At 38.2% G+C, this 21,045-nt stretch overlaps 2 pseudogenes; both read right to left on the bottom strand.

Moving 5' to 3' along the window:
- The window catches only part of LOC143387856 (F-BAR and double SH3 domains protein 2-like), a 142,660-nt pseudogene that overhangs the window by 102,454 nt on the left and 19,161 nt on the right, over positions 1-21,045 (bottom strand).
- LOC143640267 (S-formylglutathione hydrolase pseudogene) lies at positions 15,493-16,314 on the bottom strand (annotated as a pseudogene).

Here is a 21,045-nt window from a genome sequence, read left to right as displayed (position 1 = left end):
CGTTCCATTTCCTCTGTTCCCCTCAGAAAAATAGGATCCATTTTAAGGCATGTGACATACAGTACCAACAGAGCCCCAGAAATGCTGTATCAATTTATACTCTCAACAACAGAATATGAATGTTTTAACAAATTTTTTTTTAAAGAGAGAGTGACAGGGGGAGGGAGGGAGGGAGGGAGAGAGAGGGAGAGGGAGAGGGAGAGAGGGAGAGAGAGAGAGAGAGAGAGAGAGAGAGAGAGAGAGAGAATTTTTTTTTGATATTTATTTTTTAGTTATCGGTGGATACAACATCTTTGTTTGTATGTGGTGCTGAGAATTGAACTCAGGTCGCACGCATGCCAGGCGAGCGCGCTACCACTTGAGCCACATCCCCAGCCCCATATTAACAATGTTTTTTTAATCTTTAATCCAGCTTTTATTTTTTAAATTGGTTATTCAAAACATTACAAAGATTGCAGAATCACATCGGTTACACGTCCACATTTTTACATCATGCCATAATAGTAACTGTTGTATTCTGCTACCTTTCCTATCCTCTACTATCCCCCCTCCCCTCCCCTCCCAACTTCTCTCTCTACCCCATCTACTGTAATTCATTTCTCTCCTTATTTTTTTCCCATTCCCCTCACAACCTCTTATATGTAATTTTGTATAACAATGAGGGTCTCCTTCCATTTCCATGCAATTTCCTTTTTCTCTCCTTTTCCCTCCGACCTCATGACTCTGTTTAATGTTAATCTTTTCCTCCTGTTCTTCCTCCCTGCTCTGTTCTTAGTTGCTCTCATTATATCAAAGAAGACATTTGGCATTTGTTTTTTAGGGATTGGCTAGCTTCACTTAGCATAATCTGCTCTAATGCCATCCATTTCCCTGCAAATTCCATGATTTTGTCATTTCTTAGTGCTGCGTAGTACTCCATTGTGTATAAATGCCACATTTTTTTATCCATTCATCTATTGAGGGGCATCAGGATTGGCTCCACAGTCTAGCTATTGTGAACTGTGCTGCTATGAACATCGACGTGGCAGTATCCCTGTAGTACGCTCTTTTAAGGTCTTCAGGGAATAGTCCGAGAAGGGCAATAGCTGGGTCAAATGGTGGTTCCATTCCCAGCTTTCCCAGGAATCTCCATACTGCTTTCCATATTGGCCGCACCAATTTGCAGTCCCACCAGCAATGTACAAGAGTACCCTTTTAAATGGATGGCATTAGAGCAGATTATGCTAAGTGAAGCTAGCCAATCCCTTAAAAACAAATGCCAAATGTCTTCTTTGATAATAAGGAGAGTAACTAAGAACAGAGTAGGGACGAAGAGCATGAGAAGAAGATTAACATTAAACAGGGATGAGAGGTGGGAGGGAAAGAGAGAGAGAAGGGAAATTGCACGTAAATGGAAGGAGACCCTCAGGGGTATACAAAATTACATACAAGAGGAAGTGAGGGGAAAGGAGGAAAAATTTAAGGGGGAGAATTGAATTACAGTAGAGGGGGTAGAGAGAGAAGAGGGGAGGGGAGGGGGAAAGGGGGATAGTAGAGGATAGGAAAGGCAGCAGAATACAACAGACACCAGAATGGCAATATGTAAATCAATGGTTGTGCAACTGATGTGATTCTGTAATCTGTATATGGGGTAAAAATGGGAGTTCATATCCCACTTGAATCAAAGTGTGAAATATGATATATCAAGAAATATGTAATGTTTTGAACAACCTACAATAAAAATTAATTTAAAAAATTAAAAAAAATAAATTGTGCACAACAAGTAAAAAAAAAAAAAAGAGTACCCTTTTTCCCACATACTCGCCAGCACTTGTTGTTGTTTGACTTCATAATGGCTGCCAATCTTACTGGAGTGAGATGGTATTAACAAATTTTTAACTTAGCTTTTTAATAGAATTGATACTAACATTATCATAATTTCCATTTCTTTGATTCTTGGGATAGAAGATTTTCAGTCATTAGTTTTTAAAAATTGTTTTTTATTGAGATGTCCCATTTATCACTTCTTCATTTTAGTATCTTAAGTTGTACAACTACTGCCAGTATCTAATTTCAGAATGTTCTATCATCCCCAAAAGAAAACTCACAACCATTAGGTAGTGACTGCTATTTCCCCTTCCCCGAAGCTCCTGGCAATCACTAATCTACTTTCTCACTTTATAAATTAGCCCACTCTGAACATTTCATATACATAAAATGAGGCAACATGTGACCTTTTGTACCTGGTTGCTTTTATTTAACTTTGTGATTTTAATGTCATCTATCTTTCAGCATAAATCAGTACTGCATTCCATTTTATGGCTAAGTAATATCAAATTATATGGATGTAACACATTTTGTTTATCAGTTATATAACACATTTATCAGTTAATGAATATTTTGGTTGTTTCTACTTTTTTGGAGGTGTGGTATTAGGGATTGAACCCAAGGGCGCTTTACCACTGAACTTCATCCCTGGCCCTTTTTATTTTTGAGACAGGGTCTTGCTAAGTTGCTGAGGCTGGCCTCAAACTTGCAATTCTCCTATCTCAACCTCCTGAGATTACAGGTGTGTGCCATCTTCATCTTGTTATCAACATTGTTGTTCTATTTTAATTCTATCCATTCTAGTGAGTGTGAAGTGGTATTTCATTATAGTTGGGTTTGCCTTTTCCTAATGACTAATGTTGTTAAACATCTTTTCATATCTTTTTTGGGAAAAAAATCTATTGAAATTCTTTGTCCATTTTAACAACTGGGTCATCCTTTCATTGTTTAGTTGTAAGGCTCTGTTATATATTCTGACATTAGACTCTTATCAGATAAGAGTAATTTTCTAATAGTTTTTTTCTGTTCTGTGGATTTTCTTTTCCCTTTCTTTACAGAGCTTTGATGCACCAAAGTTTTTAATTCTATAAACTGTTTATTTCTTCTTTGTTTGATTGAGCTTTTGGTGATATCTGAGAAAGTACATTCTAAGATCACATGGACTTACACTTTATTGAATTTTATAGTTTTAACATTATATTTAGGTCTTTCATCTTGAATTAATTTTTATGTATGGTATGAGATAAAGGTCTAATTTCTGTTGAAAGAATATCCTTTCTCTCATTAAATGCCTCTGTTAAAAATCAACCCACCATTGGTATATAATCATTAGTCTTTTGAATTTGTTTTTAAACCTGAATTTGTAGCTTTTCTTTGTTTTGGAATATTTTAATTTTTCTTATGGATTTATAGGAATATTTTAATTCCCATATTATCATGTGGTTTATCAGATTGAGAACATACATAGTGGATGTACAGAATCTCTTTGTTGTTGTCCACCAAAATCTGTTCTTTCTTTCTTCCTGGTACATGGTGGGACTGCATTTCCTAGCCTCCCTTGCTGTCAGGTACAGCATTCTATCTAAGTTCTCCAATACAATGTGAGCAGAGTAATATATGCCACTTTCCAGACTAGATCTTCAGAGAATAGATATTTGTTTATCTTTTCCTCTGTCAACTGGCTAGAACCCAAATAAGTCAGTGACCAAGATTTAGTCAGGGTAGTGATGAGGGAAAGTGGAAGAGCCACTCTGCTATCTGGGTTCTTGAATAGCTTCAGGAGGAAGAACCTAATCATATGAACTGCTAATCACCTAAGCTACTGCATGAAAAATAATGAATATCTATGGTGTGTGAGCCACTGCAGTTTGCATCTCCATGTTTTAGCTGATCCTAATTAAAAGAGAAGTAGTATCTTGCAGTAGGATGTTGCTGTAACAAAAAACTAACATAGAAGACATCTGCTAAGCGGCAGAATAGCAAGTGGTACACAGGTGCAAAAAAGATTGAGAAACTAGTAATACTTGTTATACCAATGCAAAACATCTGTCACAGTGTTGTCTATGATAACAGGGAAAAATAAAAAGGGATATAGAGTGGCACAATAGGCCAGGTTTCTCAACCTTGGAACTTTAACTTGGATGTACTTATTGCAATGCTTAGCCCTTACTTCAGTACATGTTAGATGTTGTTGTTACTATTGTGACACATTTTTATGATTCAGGATGTCAAATCTATTACCATTTTCCCACATAATCTACCCTTTGCTAGAATTCTTAAAAATCTCATCTCCACACCAAGACCAAGTAAACATTCATGCATGTTTTTCTCTATTAAATTTATCTTCAACAATCTTATCACTTAATTTAGCCTGGTATGATAAAAAGACGAACATTTTTCTTTTTCTATGGAGTCTTGACATCATTTCTTTCATAATCTGTTATTATTCCAGTGATTTGAAATCTACCTTTTCACAGTCTCTAATAAATTCTTTTTAAAAAGGTTTTAAATTTTTTATTATTGCATTATAGTTACAATATTGGGATTCATATAAATTCTATATCTTACAGCAGTTGATCATGTTTGCTGTGGAAATGAGGTGAAAGTTCAGAACAGCAGATAAAGGTCTTATTTTCATAAAGCTGAGGGAAAACACTAGCTGATAAGAATACTAAAAGCCACAGGCTTCTTTCACTTAAACAATAAGTTTTCAGGGTCCACATGTTGTTGATATTCTCAATATGTACACTTTAGAGCATTTTTATTTCAGGCAAGAACCAAAAAAATCCCCAAAGCTTTCCATTATGTCTATATGAAGACAAAGATAGGAAGGAAGAGCATCCATGAGTCTATTGCTGGAAACTCCCCATGAACTGTCAACTTGTACTGGTTTTACTTGGTCACTCAAATGAGGCAACTCTCTCTTCTCTATTTTAATGCCAGAAATAAATAGAGGGAAAATACTTATCTAATATTAGCCTTTAGCACTTTTAGGGCAAAAATAATTCTATATTTTTTTGTTTAATTCTGTTCACCTTACACTATTTTGGTAAGAAAATTTGGTTAATATACATAAGAGCTTTTTGATATAGATATGTTGATTAAGAAGATGGTGGAAGATGAGGGAAGGTAGTTATGTTATGTTGATTAAGAAGATGGTGGAAGATGAGGGAAGGTAGAAAGAGAAATGAATAAAGAATCCCTACTATGCAGGAGGCACTTACACATATTTACAACTCATGAGAAGGATGTCATTAGCCACATTTCCACGGATGAATACATGGTTTCACAGATTAAGAAGCATAATAAAGCACTGGAAGCCCATTCCTTTCTTCTATTTTTTTTGAAATGTACAGTACAGTCTTGTTATCTATAGTCACCCTCCCGTGCAACAGCACCAGAAATTCTTAACTCTTATCTAACTACAGTTTTGTGCCCAGGCAACAACTTTCCCCAACCCTGTCCCCTTCTCCAGCCTCTGATAACCTCCACTGTACTATCAACTTCTATGAAATCAACTCTTAGATTCCACATCAGTGAGATCATATGGTACTTGACTGTCAAGAGCCTACTATTTGTCACATTATCCTAGGTGCTAGAAATACTGTGCAGAGAGAAAAAGACAAAAAGTCCTCCTCTGCATATTATGTCAGAGGTTGCCATAATGTAATAAACACAGTGAAGAGATAAAGCATGAAGATAAGATGCTATCTTATACTGATTAGTCAGGGGAGATCTTACTAATAAAGTCACATCTGAGAAATGGAGCTGAGTGGAGTAAGGGAGAAGTGGTATCTAAAAGAAGAGCTTGCTTAAGAAAACAGCAAGTTCAAAGGTCCTGAAGTGAGAGGCACTTGGTGTGAAATAGTCAGAAAGCCAATATTGAATTACACTGAAACAAAGAGTGGTTGACAACATAGGACCCCATAAAATTTTTAATTTTAAACTGAAGAGAAGAGAAGCTATTAGCAGGTTTTGAGCAAAGGAGTGACAAAATCTAGTTTAGGTTTTAAAATGATCACTTTGGCTAATGTGGAAGGAATACATATTGAAGGAAGGGGTGGAAGCAAAGAATCAAAGAGAAGACTTTAAGTATTTGCAGATGTAATAATGGTGGCTTGAATTAAAATAGTGGTAGTAGAGGTGAGGGAAAAATGGTTCTACTTAAAAGAATTACCAATGGTATAATGTGGAGTTTGGAGGGGGGCAGCAGGATGATTTCTAGCCTAAGCAACTGAGAAGATATAGCTGCCTCTATTAAGAAAAGAATAAGACGAGCAAGTTTGTGAAGAGAAAATCAAAGGTTGAATAGGTGACCAGTGGTCAGGAGAGGACTGACACAGAAACAGAAAATAAGTCAATGTATTTAGGTTGTGGAAGTCAAGTTTCTCACTGTTCAACATAGCATCTATATACAAATAGAAAGGCAGGGAGGTAAAACAGATGTGAAGGCACATTCCTGAAATTTCAGTTACTTGGGAGACTGAGGCAGGAGGATCACAAGTTCAAGGCCAACTTGGGCAATTTAGGGAGACCATGTTTCAAAACAAAAATAAGAAAGGGCTGGGAATGTAGCTCAGTGGCAGAACACTTGCTGAGCATGCACAAGGCCCTGGGAAGAAAGGGAAGGAGGGAGGCAGGAAAGGATCTTAAAAGTACAGGATTTGAACTGGACAGCTCAATGTAAATTGAGCACACAAAAACATACACATACACGGACAGATATAAAAACAGATACAGCTGTATGTGTGCGCAAAAGACAGGAAAAAACAAAGTGCTTTTCCTAGTCTCCCTTACCAGTCAGTATTATTAACACTTCTGACATTAGATATGTATGTGACAATCCTCCAACAGACACCTGCTGAGGATACTCTAATTCAATTCCATTCTGACACTGCCCTTCTTGACAGCATCGATGTCACATGTTAAGACCTCAGTCCTACAAGAGTACTGCCCACTTTCAAATGCCAAACGCAAATCCCAGGTTGTGACTTGTATTTTTGATCAAACACACAAAAATTTGTAACAGTTTCGTGGAACCCTCCTTGGGTTTGATTAGTTTGCTATAGTGGATCACGGAACTTGGAGAAATACTTTTACATACATTTATGCATTTATTAGAAAAGTTATTACAAAAGATACAGATGAATAGCTAGATGAAAGAGATGTATATGATGAAGTGTGGGAGAAGGGGTGGAACTTCCATGTCCTTTCTAGGCACACCACCTGCCAGGAACATCCATGTGTGCACCTATCCAGAAGCTCCCTGAACTCTCTCCTTTTTTTTCTTTCTTGTGTATGTGTGTGCGTGTGTTGCTGGGTGGGGACTGAACCCAGGGCCTCATGCATGTGAGGCAAGCACTCTACCAACTGAGCTACACCCCCACTCCTCCTTTGGATTTTTATAGAGGCTTCATTATATAGGCAAGATTGATTACATCATTAGCCACTGGTGATCAAATCATCTTTAGCTCCTCTCCCCTCCAGGGAAGTTGGGCTAGAAGTTCCAACTTTCTAATTATGGTCAGTTCCCTGGGCAACCATCTCCTATCCTGAGGCCATCCAGGAGCCCACCAAGAATGGTCTCATTGGAAGAAATGATGCTCCCATTACCTAAGAAAAAGATTTAGAAGTTCTGTGTCAGGAACTGGGGAAAAGACCAAATACAAGAATAAAAGATTGTGCTAGTGCCCTTGTCTCAAGGGTTTTAAACACCTGGGTGGCATGTGTGCAGAGATCAAATATATATTTTATATCATAACATCACAGTGTGTACATAAACAATTTCCCAGAAATGGTACAAGAAAAGTACACAATAAGTCTGGAACATTTAGACCAGAAAGAAAGAATGAAGGGAACACCGTAAAGGACAGGAGTCAGCTTAAAGAGATTCCTGTTGGTTGTGTATGGGACACTATGAACATAAATATAAATAATAAGACCAACAAATTTCAATCCATGAAAGAAAATAGAAATCCATGAACACAATTATTAAGAAATGAATGAATGCATGAAGGGATGAGAGGGGGAAAATAAGAAACTTCTCTCTTATAGTAGAGTTTCAACTAAAAATTGTAGAAGGAATGATGAAAAATAGAAAATTACTATTTGGTAACCATCATAAAAGTTGTTGAGTTCAGGAGGGTTCACTTAAGCATGCCAGGGCTGGTAGGTGGAGGTCTGATGAGGAATACAATTGGCATAGTTTCCTCACAAAATATTATTTCTTGGTCTGTTTGGATTGTGTAACCAATATCATTAACTAGAAGATTTATAGACAACAGAAATTTACTTCTCACCTTACTGGATGCTGGGAAGTCCAAGATGGAGGCATCAGCAGACTCAGTGTCTAGTAAGGGTCCACTCCCAGGTTCACAGACAACACCTTTTCATTGTGTCCTCACATGGTAGAAAGAGCAAGGGGTCTCTCTCTCAGGCCTTACAAAGGCATGAAAGCCACCATGAAGGCTGTGCCCTCATGACTTACTCACCTCCCCAAGACTACCTTCGAATACCATTACATATGTATTTTTAGGAAACACATTCAGAAATAACATGATTACATAGGAAAAAAGATGATTTTACAGTGGAAGAAAACACAGCAGATACCAAATTGACTAGGTGATCAAGAGTAACATCACCAGGAATGAGACAGGTGATTATATCATTCATACACCACTAGATATGGTATACTGAGAAGACACAGCATTTTTTCTGAGATATTTTTGCCAAGAATGCATGGCCTGAGAGGCACCCAACAGAATTGGAGGCTGTATATTTTAAAACTGTCAAAGTTATGAAAGACAGGATAAAAACTAAAAAACTTAAAAAAAAAAATACCTCTTCCAAATCAAAGGAATCTAAAGAGATATGCAATTGAATTAACCAGAAAGAGATATTTTTGAACATTTGGTAGAATTTGGATTTGATATGTAAACTGGATGATATTTATATAATGATGCTGATTTCCTAATGTGGATGGTTAGGTAGAACAGCCTTGTTTTGAGGTGATAACATCTAGAGTATTTAGAGATGATGAGGCATCAAGCCTGCAATTTGCTCTCAGACAGCACATGCCTGTAATCCCAGTGACTTGAGAGGCTGAGGCAGGAGGATCACAAGTTCAAGGTCAACTTCAGAAATTTAACAAGACCCTGTCTTGTCTCAAAATACAAAATAAAAAGGGCTAGGGATGTATTTCAGTGGTATAGGGGCCTGGCATTCAATCCCCAGTAATGCCCCCCCCCCAAAAAAATCAATATAAAACAAAACTCCCACCATTCAGAGAATGGTCTCTTAAATCTTCCATGTTTTATGTATAATCACTTAAAAGTGATAAAATTTAAGTAAAACTATCTTCAACCAAATCTCCCTAAGGAATAAATTTTTTTAGTTGATTTTAAAAAAGCAATTCAGAATCTTATTTTTATAAAAGAACATTCTAGCCTACTGAAACAACTAGCCTGGATGCCATCTATGAAAGTAAGAGTACTGGACTTGATTAGTCCAGTTATTTTTCTGCTTCAGCACTTCTACAGGATATGATGCAGGCTCATAGTAACCCTTTGCATGTATGTACATGAGTTGTGAATCTTTCTACTATTAGAAGATGGGAGGCTCCAGCCACTTGTAGTCTGTAAAATTCTATCACTACTCTTCACTTATTTTTGAAATCTTAATCTTATTTTAATTGTTATTCTTCCATTTCATATATTCTACAGTCTTTATACATCAGAGAGATGCAGCACATTCTGAGATTAACAATCAAGACTGTTAATTTAGATTTGCTCCCACGGTCACAGTCAGGGGCACACTAAACATGGGCTTGCTTGCAATAAACTGCACATAGCCATTTCAAAGAAACTGCTCCCAGTAACTTTCTGTGTTTCCTGAAAGGAGCAATCCAAGTCAGTCCCTGTTTCAACTGAGATCTACAGATTATGTAAATTGCATGATGATCAACAGAAGCTAAGACCACGATTGCTAATGGGGCTGGCCTGGGAATCTCAGAATAATTCTTGGCCCAGTATACTAACAAGCACATATTACAACAGGCACATAAACTAAAATCAATTTGCCATCCCTATTCCTTTAAAGCTGCAAAGATTTCCAATAAAAATATTATCCCCCATTCTGTAACCACCAAAAAAGTTCTGTCCTGATAATATTGGGGTAGGTGTGGGAGAAGAGCATAATATAAAGAAGAGGATAATAAAGAATCCCTGCTTTTGAAATATACTCTGACAATAAGAATTCCCAAGTTATATGAAGGCCAATCAGAAACATAGGGGTCAAAGCAGAGTAAAGTGTGCTTAGGGAGGGAGGTGCAAGCACTTCTGTCATCATTTTTTCCTGCCTTTGATCTAAAGCACTTTTGGCTGGTCGCACAGTGGATACAAGATGACCTAGGAATGGGGAGGTACTACACACATAAAGAAGGTATCTTAGCACTGCTCACTTGGTGCTTCTCATCTTCAATACAATAACTTTGGACCCTTTTTTTCTTCTTTAATGTCCAGTTTAAATACAAAGCTTCTGCCTTTCCAATTCTTAGCTGCTCTATGGGTATATCATATCTAGGTGTTTCCAGTCATTTTGAACTGTGCATTTAGTCCTGTTTTAAGTACAGGAAGTATGTGTAGTTGAGAAATAAACACTTTTGAGAACTGAATATTAAGTGACTTGAGGATAGCAATATTCTCTGCTCTCTATTTACCCAAATCTTTCCAGCAAGTTACTAAGTAAGCTACCCTAAACAAAATGCAAAGTTGATATCTCTAAATATGCTGTTGTTTTTGTTTAATCATATGTTAAGAGAATTATAAGCAGTCAAATATATCTTATGGTATTATGCAACTCAGTTTATAAATTGCAAGTGGTACTAAGGTAAGAGCATGTCACTTAACACTTTGTCCTCTGCATTTCAATTCAATGTGTAAATACTAAACTCTCTGCAATAAGAGGCTGATTCTGTTCCATCTCTAAAAGCATCTAAAGCATTTAGGTAGTCCTTAACAAGTACTATTATTGAAACATTCAATCAGATCTTCAATTTTAGTGTTAGTAGTTTCTTCCAGCTGAAGACAGTAATAACATTATTTAGTATATGGCAGAAGTTACCCAAGGTGAGAACAAGGGGCAGCTGGGAGAATTTGCAAGATCAGAATTATTTTCATAATAATACTAAGACATCATCTGCATTTTCCACTTTAATCCTCTCACAAGCACATAGTGGAGTTTTACAGAGGTTAGAAAATAGATGAGTACACAGACACTCTGACAGCTAGTGAAATCTGTACCTAGGCATTCTTGTGTCTAAAAGATTTCTCAATTTAAATGTCAAACACAGTAAGTATCATTAAGCAAACCCACATCTATAAAAGTTCCTTGGGTTCTCAATGATTTTTAGGAGTATAAAGAGGTCTGAGACAAAAAAAAAAAAAAAAACTTAATAATCACTGGTATAGGCTGTTGACAGTCAATGAAAAATTGGGAAAATGTACAGAATATATTTTATATAAGTTAAGTGATGACTCTATTTATACTTTGAGATTTTCTTCCTTCAATCATTGTCAAATAAGGACATAAACTTTAAGGTTTTCCCCTTACGTTTTTTAGTAAAAATGTGCCTTACATAAAAATGACAGAGATAACATGACTTCCTATCAACTTCTGGAAAAGATGATTGAACAAATACCTTCACAATGTAAAAAGGTAGAGGTAATCATCAGGAGTCATCATAGATTAAATAAAAGTCAAAAAAAATGAGACCATAATGGACCCTATCTGTCTATCTATCTATCTATCTATCTATCTATCTATCTATCTATCTATCTATCTTTGTGCTGGGGCCTAAACTCAGGGGCACTTAACCACTGAGCCACATCCATAATTCCACAATTATTTTTAACTTTTATTTTGAGACAGGGTCTTGCTAAGTTGCTGGGAGTCTCATGGAGTTGCTGAGGCTGGCCTTGAACTTGCAATCCTTCAGCCTCAGCCTCCAGAGTCTCTAATATGACAAACGTGTTCACTATGCCTGGCTTCATTTATTTTTTAAATATTTAAAGTTACTAGACTGTAGATCTGCCAAAGAAATGAAATATCCTCGTTCATCAGGCATTAGTGGAAATGACCCTGGACAAAATGTAGTACTGCAAAGTGGTTAGAAGAAAGTACATGGGAGGTAGGCTGGTGTAATCCATGGTTCAGCTGTGTCACTGCCTGCCTGCCTGTGTAACCTGGGCAAGATACTTACCTTTTTTTGTTTCAATTACTTCTTTGATAAAAATAGGGATAATGATAATAGTATCTATTCACAGAAAATTGGTAGGTTAATGAAAGTAAATAGTTTAGATGAGCACCTGACATATACAGAGTGATCTATGTGTACTTTTTATTAAGTCTGTCTTTGTTTAACTGGTATATCTTAAATATTCAAAAGAGTACCAGGTACTAGTAGACTCTCAACGAATTTTCTGAATTCATAAATGTCTAAGCACCTTATAATAATATTATGATAATAATAACTTTTACATTTATTGTGTGCTTACTATACTTTACCTGCCTGAATACTCCCAAAGCAACTAGGATACTTACTAGCAGCTTCATATTATATACTAGTTATCTGAGGCTTTCAGAAGGGAAATAATTTGCCTATGTTCACAAAACTATTTAAGTGATAAAATCAGGAATCAAACAAAACTTGCCTTGCTTTAAAACTTTTCTTCTTTAGGCAGTATGTTATATTTGATTGTGAACAAGATTTAACAGAAATTGGATTAGATGAAAACTCTGTACTGTTGATAGGTTTCACCACAAATAGATTTCATGCATTAATATACTTAACAGATACATATGTTGGTACTATGCTAAGCTCAAGCAATACAGCTATGAGCAGAAAACACATAATTTTGTTTTTAAGAATTTGTAGCATACTAAGGGCAGGAGGTAAAACAAAAAAAATATAATCAAGTATACAATTAAAGTTAAGAAGAGTATTAAAAACGATGCTAGGAGAATATAAAATAGAGGAATGTAATATAGTTTGAGGAAGGCTTTCCTACAGAAATAGGTTAGAACTATGTGTGAACCCTAAGACTTAAGAAAGTGTGCCTAGTGTATTTAAGGCCCTGGGTTAGATTCCCAGCACTACAGGAAAATGCAGGAGTTAAGAAAGTGAATGTGAATGACAGTAGAATGAATTGGACATTATTACCCTATGTGCACATATGATTACATGACCTAATGTAATTACATGACCTAATATAGATGTGTGACTCTACATCATGCACAACAGACGAATGAGAAGTTATACTCCATTTATGTATGATGCATCAAAATGCATTATAATGTTATGTATGACTAATTAGAACAAATAAAAGTTAATTAAAAAAAGTGAATGTGATAATGAGGAGGCACTGGTATAGGAAGGAGATTGGTATGGTTGAGAAACTAAAGAGAATCACTCATTGAAGGGTAAAGAGTAAAGGGAGAGATCTGAGAGGAGAATAAAGAGTCAGACAGGTAATAGTTAATAAGTGAAAATAATCCAAATGTTAACCAACTAATGAATGGGTAAATAAAACGTGATATATCATTATTCAATCATAAAAAGGAATAAATAGTAATACATGCTACAATATGAACTCTTGGGTTCAATTCCCATTACCAAAAAATACGTGTGTGTGTGTGTGTGTGTGTGTGTGTGTGTGTGTGTGTGTGTATGTATAAAGAACTGAAAATTGGAACTCAAAATATGTATTCCATGTTCATACAGCATTTTTCACAATAGCTAAAAGGCAGAAGGAATGCACATTTATCAGTGGATAAATAAACAACATATAGTATGTAAATACAATGGAATATTATTTGGCCTTATAAAATAATGAAATTCTGACATATACTACAACATGGATGAACCTTGAAAACATTACGCTAAGTGAAATAAGCCAGACACAAAAGGATAAATCATAATTCTACTTATATGAGATACTTAGAGTAGTCAGATTCACACAAAAAAACAGTGAATATGATGAGATATCATTCTTGGGATTGTGTTATCATAAATGGCAAGAAAAAAGAGATTATCTGGGTAGGTTTAACATAATCACACTAGCCCTTTAAGAGCAGAGCGTTTTCTCTAGCTGGCAGTAACACAGGAAGTAAGAGATTCAAAGTGGGAATGCATGAAATGGATTTGGCATACCATTGCATTTTATTGTATGTTAACTATACTTCTCCAAAACAGATTTTTTAAAAACAAGTTAATTTCTTCAAAGTTCTTACTCTTGTCACCCTATATATTACTCTTTTTGATGGATACAATACCTTTAATTATTTTTATGCCGTGCTAAGCATTGAACCCAGTGCCTCACATGTAGGCAAGTGCTCTGACACTGAACTACAACTCCAGCTCTATATGCTTCTCTTAAATAGTTCTATGAATGCTCAGCTTCAGTATCCCTCACTCACTGTTGATTCTCCAGCAAAGATACTCAACTCAGAGTCAAGCTACAATGTCTAAGCCCGTTGTGATGAACTGGCCACTGCAGGGTATAGATTACTAGGTTCTAATTTACATTTTTGAAAGATTAATTGGTAAATTCTAGAATGAAGATCATCTAGATAAAACTTAAAATTTACAAGAAATTTGTTAGTTGGAATATCCTTTTTTAGAACATTTGTTTCCAAACTATATTTCAAGGAACTGTAGTATTCAGCACAACACCTCAGGAACCACAGAAAGAAGTAAGGGAAGTGGCACAGGCAGGTGAGAGGAGTGGGAAACACACACAAAGAGGAACACGCTCTCAAGTTTTACAACCAAATAGCTTTCCCCTTCATCTGCTTTATGTATAAAGATTCCATATAGGAGTCTGAAAATATTTGACTCCTAAAAATATTTTAAAACAACTGTTTTTGAAGTTTGATAAGACTGGCAAAAGACTCTCTTTGTGTCACAGGGAGCCAAGCATAATATGATCAATATAGCAGGAAAAGAATCTACTGTGTCATATTCCATAAGCCCCTGGAGAGCTGCTCCAGAGAATCATAACCTTCTTATTTGTGGCTCACTGATGGCATGGATCCTATCCAATTCATTTTTGTATCATCAAGTGCCTATCACCAAGTAAAAACTCAATTGCAGAGTTGAGTGGTTACTACACAGAAACCTAAAATATATATTATCTGGCCCTCTATAGAAAATGTTTTCCAACTTCTGTTCTATTATAAGGTATAAATAAAGGTCTAGAGTACAAGTGAAAATGGAATTACTCCTGAAATAACAGAATGTAATTATAGCTGTTGTTATCAAGAAAAATGGTCAGTAGGGTTGATAGTGGACAGAAGAAGTCACAATGGAAGAAAAACAAGTAAAAACTAAGCTCCAGAGTACTGTTGTCCAGTAGCGCTCTGAGACAATGAAAATACATCTGCACAGTCCAATATGGTAGTCACTAGCCACATGGGTTTCTGAACACTTAAACTATGGCTACTGTGACAATAAAAAGAATTTTAAAATTTATTCTTTTTTTCCGATTTTATATATTTATTCAGGAGACTCAAGTGTAGAATGAAGTTCTTTTGGCACCATGAAATCCAATGTTTCAAAATTTTTTCCTCAGCGATTCTGTTTATTATAACTTTTATAATCCTGAAGAGATTTTTCTTATCAGAAGTTTTTCATGCATTCAGGTATTTTGCATAATGATTGATTATAAAGGTTGCAATGAAGTAGTAGCTATGATCATAGCCCTCCTATCATCTACAAACAATAGAAATTTTCTTTTCTATATAGGCAGCTATGAAATTATCAGGGAGTAAATGTCCATCTAGAAGAAACTGGTCATTTTCCCTTGTTCAACTGAGAACCTGGACAGGACTTCACAAGATGGGTTGCATCATATTACTTTTCTTTATTTTGATCTGTTCCCAAATATTTACTAAAGGTTTTGTGCTCCATGGACACAGCACTGGGTTGCAAACTGGAGCAAATGCTGACACAGTTTTGTATTTTCTGGGATTTTTCAAAGGACAAATTAGAGCTCCTTGACCTCCCATAAAGTGGCCAGAAATAGACATCCACTGGGGGTCCACTGAAAAACTGGTATTTATGAGTTGGGAAGCTTCTTCGTTACCTAAGAGTACATTCTGTAGTTACTTTTCCAAGAATCTTCAGTGATATTCACATAAAACCCAGGCAACAGTGCAGACACCCCAGCTCTCCACCTTCTCCTTTAGTATTACAGCTATGAGGGCTGGTATCTGGGAGCAAATGATAAGGCTGTGTTCTGAGGCAGCCTGATAATAACTAGATTTTGATTTAAAATTGTTCTGTGCAAATTAAACCAGGCAACCAATGTAGTACAGGGCATTTTCCACTTTCTGCCTTTGGTGGTAAGTAGACAGAAAATTTCATTTTGCAGTTCAGATCAACACTGTCATGTTCAAAATGTTCTGCAATACCCCAAAGCACTTGTTGCTGAAAATCTGTTTCAACGCCATTCTTCTCCTATTCAACTACTACTTGCTGTGTGTGTGTGTGTGTGTGTGTGTGTGTGTGTGTGTGTGTGTGTGTCTGTATGTCTGTCTGCAGCAAAGGGCACACGATCCTATGGTAGTGATAGCTGTAGAGATGGCAGGACTGAAGAGGCAAATGCCAAGAGACAGTAGGGCCTCAAAACAGCCACCTGGCTCATCCTCACTTGGGCCTGCCCCCTCAACATAATCCCACGGCTTCACCCTCCTTGGGCCCAAAATTTATTCATTTTTAACTAATTTACATAGTCACAATGTACCTAAGGACTGCCATATTGGACATTACAGTTTCTAAGCCCTGATCATCACCTGATCCCTAGGATGGGGTGATTACTGGTGGAAACCATGGGGAGAGAGGGGGAGGAAATGAACTGCTTCTAATTTAGAAAAGTTTCTGCCACAGATGGATAAAGCATAATAAATATGGATAATGTAAAGGACAAGATTGCAGGCATATTTAAGAACTGTATAATATTAGCAGAAACTGGGCAAATGATTATTCTCCCTAAGAAAAGGGACTTTCAAAAAGGATGTAAAACAAGAGAAGCAGAAAGTCAAGTTTGAAATCTGGGGACTTCCATGCTTATTCATTAAGTGAAAAAGTATTACTAGATGAAAGAGAAGTATACCAGCTAGAGATGGCAGAGATACCAGAAAAGCCAGAACTCAAAATAAAAAAGATGAGAGCTATACAATCTAAATATGAATGAGGAAGACTTTTTGGAATAATTAATGCTTAGCTAGATGTCACGACCCCTTGCCCGCAAGGAAGACGCAACTCAGGAATCTTCTTTCAGCAGTTTATTCAGGCCCTTGATATTTCTTCTAATTCCTCCTCGGATGCCCCTCCCAGCCTTAATAAAGCATCCCAAGCCCCAATGCGAAGCTGCCACGTGGAACTTTCTCACAGGGTGCTGAGAAACCATGCACCAACTCTCCCAAACAAGGAGTTGTTTGTTACAGACCACAGTGGAGCCAGCGCCATCTTGCAATGGCGACCATAATCTGCAGAAACGGCTCACCACAGTTCCCCCCTTCTGTTTTCTGAAAACAATACAGGCGAGAGTAGAGGTCCTATCCCACTGTGCAGAAGTGGCTGCATAGTATGGCTCAGTCCTAAGGAGGGCCCTTCCCCAGATCTGAAGCCATATCAGCTGACGCCTTTTTTCATGGGGCGGGGCGTGGACATCAAACCCGCATGCAATAGGACATGCTCTCCTTGAGGTCCACTTCAAGGATCACTCAAGTGCAGTGCCTTGCCTCACATCCTGTATCGTGACGAAGGTGGACGAAGGGGGACAGCTGAGGCTGAACTGTGGCTGCACACAACGACAAATGAGTTGACAGCACCCTGAAAGAAAGGCACAGACTTCAAGGCGATAGAGAAGCATTAGTGTGGAAACCCACCTGCGTGCAATGGCAGCGAGACCGGCAGAGTGCAAGGGCTTTCCAACACTAAGAGAATAACGAGGAAAGACATGCCGATCCCAGTGCAATGTTATAATAACTTGGGGTGCAACGACCATGTCAAAGATTTACTGTTTAAGCTGTGCAAGCCAGACTTGAGGTGAATTGCCATTTTTTAAAGCTGCAAGAGCTTGGATGATCATAGCCTTATCGTGAGCATTGTGGGCCTTAAGGCGACAGAGAAACCACAAACAGAGAAACATACCGAAGCAACACATTGCACCAAAAATGCTTACCCCCACCCACTCTTTAAAAAAGGAAAAAGCAGAAGATATCCAATCGGTGAATTGACCCAAAGTCACGGGATCAACACGAGTGTTATTCAAGACAGCTATCTGGGTTAGTTGAGACTGAATCATGTCTTCCGCTTCCATGGACCAATTTCCAGCCAAATATTCGCCAATGATGCGGGAAGCATTCCTGGAATCATTAAATCTGACAGAGGTTATGCATAAATGTGCACGTTGGTCAACACAACCCAAAAGCACTAAGTCAGCCAATTCTTCTATCTGAGCTTGGAGTAAATCTATTCTTTGGTTGGCAGCTAAAATCCCTGACAAAATATGTTGATTAATTGTATTTTGGGATTCAAGTATGGTGGAAGTTTGTTGGACAACTTGATTAATGGTGGCAGCAGCTTGTACTTGATTGGCCATAGCCATTCCGGCCGTAACCGCTGCAGCAGCAGATATCGCCACGGCTGTCACTATAGCCGCTGTGATTCCAAAATCTCTGCAGACTCTAAGTAGCTCAACAATAGGGAATTTATCAGGATCCGCAGTGACCGGGATTGGGACAAAAGTTGGAATTTTCATAAACACTGCTACAGTCCAGGAACCATTCCAACACTCAGATAAAAGACAGGTAGTATGAGAACAATCCAGCATCCCCGATGAGGTGGCCTTAGCCAAAAGGAATAAGAAGGGGGATTGGACACAAACCATTGCAGGAGGCAATGTGGCATTATACAACAGAGAGTTGAATGAAACAGATGTAAGTCTATTACCTTGTTCACTTTCCCTAACAGTACCAGAAATATTAGCCAGCCAACTTTTGGCTCCTACCAACTGAGCCAGTGCAGAAATATCGGCTGAAGCCCCCTTTTCATTAGAAATCAGCCATTGAAACCAGGACCAACCTACTCCTGTAGAGGAGCTGGCACTATTGTTAAAGTTATAAACATACCTATTAAGAGAGGGGGAAAGGGAGAAACCTTTAGCAACTTGATGTTTCTCCCAAGAATGATCCTGACAAGGCGTAAATGTTGGGGGGAAATCAAGATTAGGGGAACAGTAAGGAGAGGCCTTGAAATAAGTGGCATTATAAATACTATTAGAAGAAGGAGGCACTGGGGTTAGTGCCTCGGAGATAATAGCCAAGGTAGTTATGTTAAGAGCAGAGCTGCTGTTTGCGGGGGTCTCTGAGCCTGATTGCTTCCCCGAAGCTACCTTGTTCAATACAGCACTGATAATGCTTCCTGAGACCTGATTGGACCGCAATGGGTCCTCCCAGTTAGTCAAATTTTTGGTCTTAAGGCTAATGCAATTAGCGTTTCTAAGGCTGAAACAAAAAACTCCTGTGAGATTAACTTGAGATTGATTAAAAATTCTCTCCATGTCCCCTCTAGGAGAGGCACAGGGAGTAGACATCTCACATGAGGTAGAAAAAAGAGTGGGGAGGACACTAGAATTACCATGAACCGGCATCGGCATTGGCCAGGCCCGTGCCACTGCCCACCACCGCATTGGTGTCGCCTGTGCCATCGGCACCAGCACCAGAGCCAGAGCACTTAGCAGAATGAAGATCCTCATCACAGGATTGTTGTGGTATCTCTTGTTGCTGGTCAGCTGATGTTGAGACTCTTCTTGTCAAGCGTTCCGGGACCCACAATGGTTCCGTACGATCCTGGGGAAAAACACATACAGATCCTCGTGCCCATGTCAGCACGGGGTCAGGGCCGTTCCATTGGCCCGTAAGAACATCCTTCCACTTAACATAGCCAATCACAGAGGGCTGAGGGGACACATGTCTATCGACCGCAGAGCGACCATGAATATCCAAATTCAAAAAATTAATGGTAAAGAGAGCTAAGGACAGGCGTTCTTTAGGAGTGTGTTCAGCTCCTATTCCCCCTTTCTGTTTTTGTAAAGTTTCCTTTAAGGTGCGATGAGCACGCTCAACAATGCCTTCTCCTTGAGGATTATAAGACAAACCATGAGTAAGTTGCACTCCCATAGTAGAACAAAAAGCTGTAAATTGTCTGCCAGTATAAGCAGGTCCATTATCAGTCTTAAGGGATGCAGGTGCACCCCATGCTGCCCATGCCTCTAAACAGTGAGTAATGACATTACGTGCCTTTTCTCCCGATAAAGCAGAAGCATGGATAATTCCAGAGCACGTATCAACGGAAACATGCACATATTTAAGGTTACCAAAGTCAGGTATATGTGTCACATCCATTTGCCAAACAATCAATGGCTTCAATCCCCATGGGTTTACTCCATAATTAGGGGGATGAAGAAATGTGACACAATGGGGACATTGCAATACTATCTGCCGAGCATCTGCTCTTGAAATGGAAAAACGCCTGCACAGCGTTAATGCATTAACATGGAAGTTTTGGTGAAACAACTTAGCCCCCTCTAAGGAGGAAGCCAAGCATATCAATTGACCTCTAGTGGCTAAGTCCGCACAGGCATTCCCCTGGGATAACGGACCAGGAAGAGAGGTGTGAGCCCTGATGTGCATTGGATAAAAAGAAGCAGTGCGGTTAGAGATAAGCTGTTGAAGCTGAGGAAAGTAAACAGACACATTGTGGGCATCACTAATAGTTCCCACGGCCTCCAGGACTTTTAGTGCTTGTACCACATAGCTGGAGTCCGAAATAAGATTAAAAGGAAAAGAACACTGTTTAAAAACTTCAATAACAATTTGTAGTTCTACCCATTGTGGATTTCCAGGAGCAAATTGATGCTGGATAGGGGGAGAGTCATTAATTACATAAGTTCCCATTCCAGACTTGGAACCATCAGTAAAAATGTTAACAGCCCCCTCTATATTTGGGCATGGAAAACTCTCCTCGAAACACCCCCACCGTACGGCGGCGGGTCCGGAGGATCATTTTTTTTTTTTTCTTTCTGAGCTCCTGTTTATTTTTGTTTCCTTCTCCCATAGTTAGACTCCCTAGCTGCCGAGACAGTCTCCCGAGCTCCTCCTCCTCATCGTCCTCCT

This window comes from Callospermophilus lateralis, unplaced genomic scaffold (genome assembly GCF_048772815.1).
Source record: "Callospermophilus lateralis isolate mCalLat2 unplaced genomic scaffold, mCalLat2.hap1 Scaffold_1583, whole genome shotgun sequence".
NCBI lineage: Eukaryota > Metazoa > Chordata > Mammalia > Rodentia > Sciuridae > Callospermophilus > Callospermophilus lateralis.
Note: the sequence above shows the minus strand (reverse complement) of the source record. Positions and strands in the feature narration are given on the sequence as shown.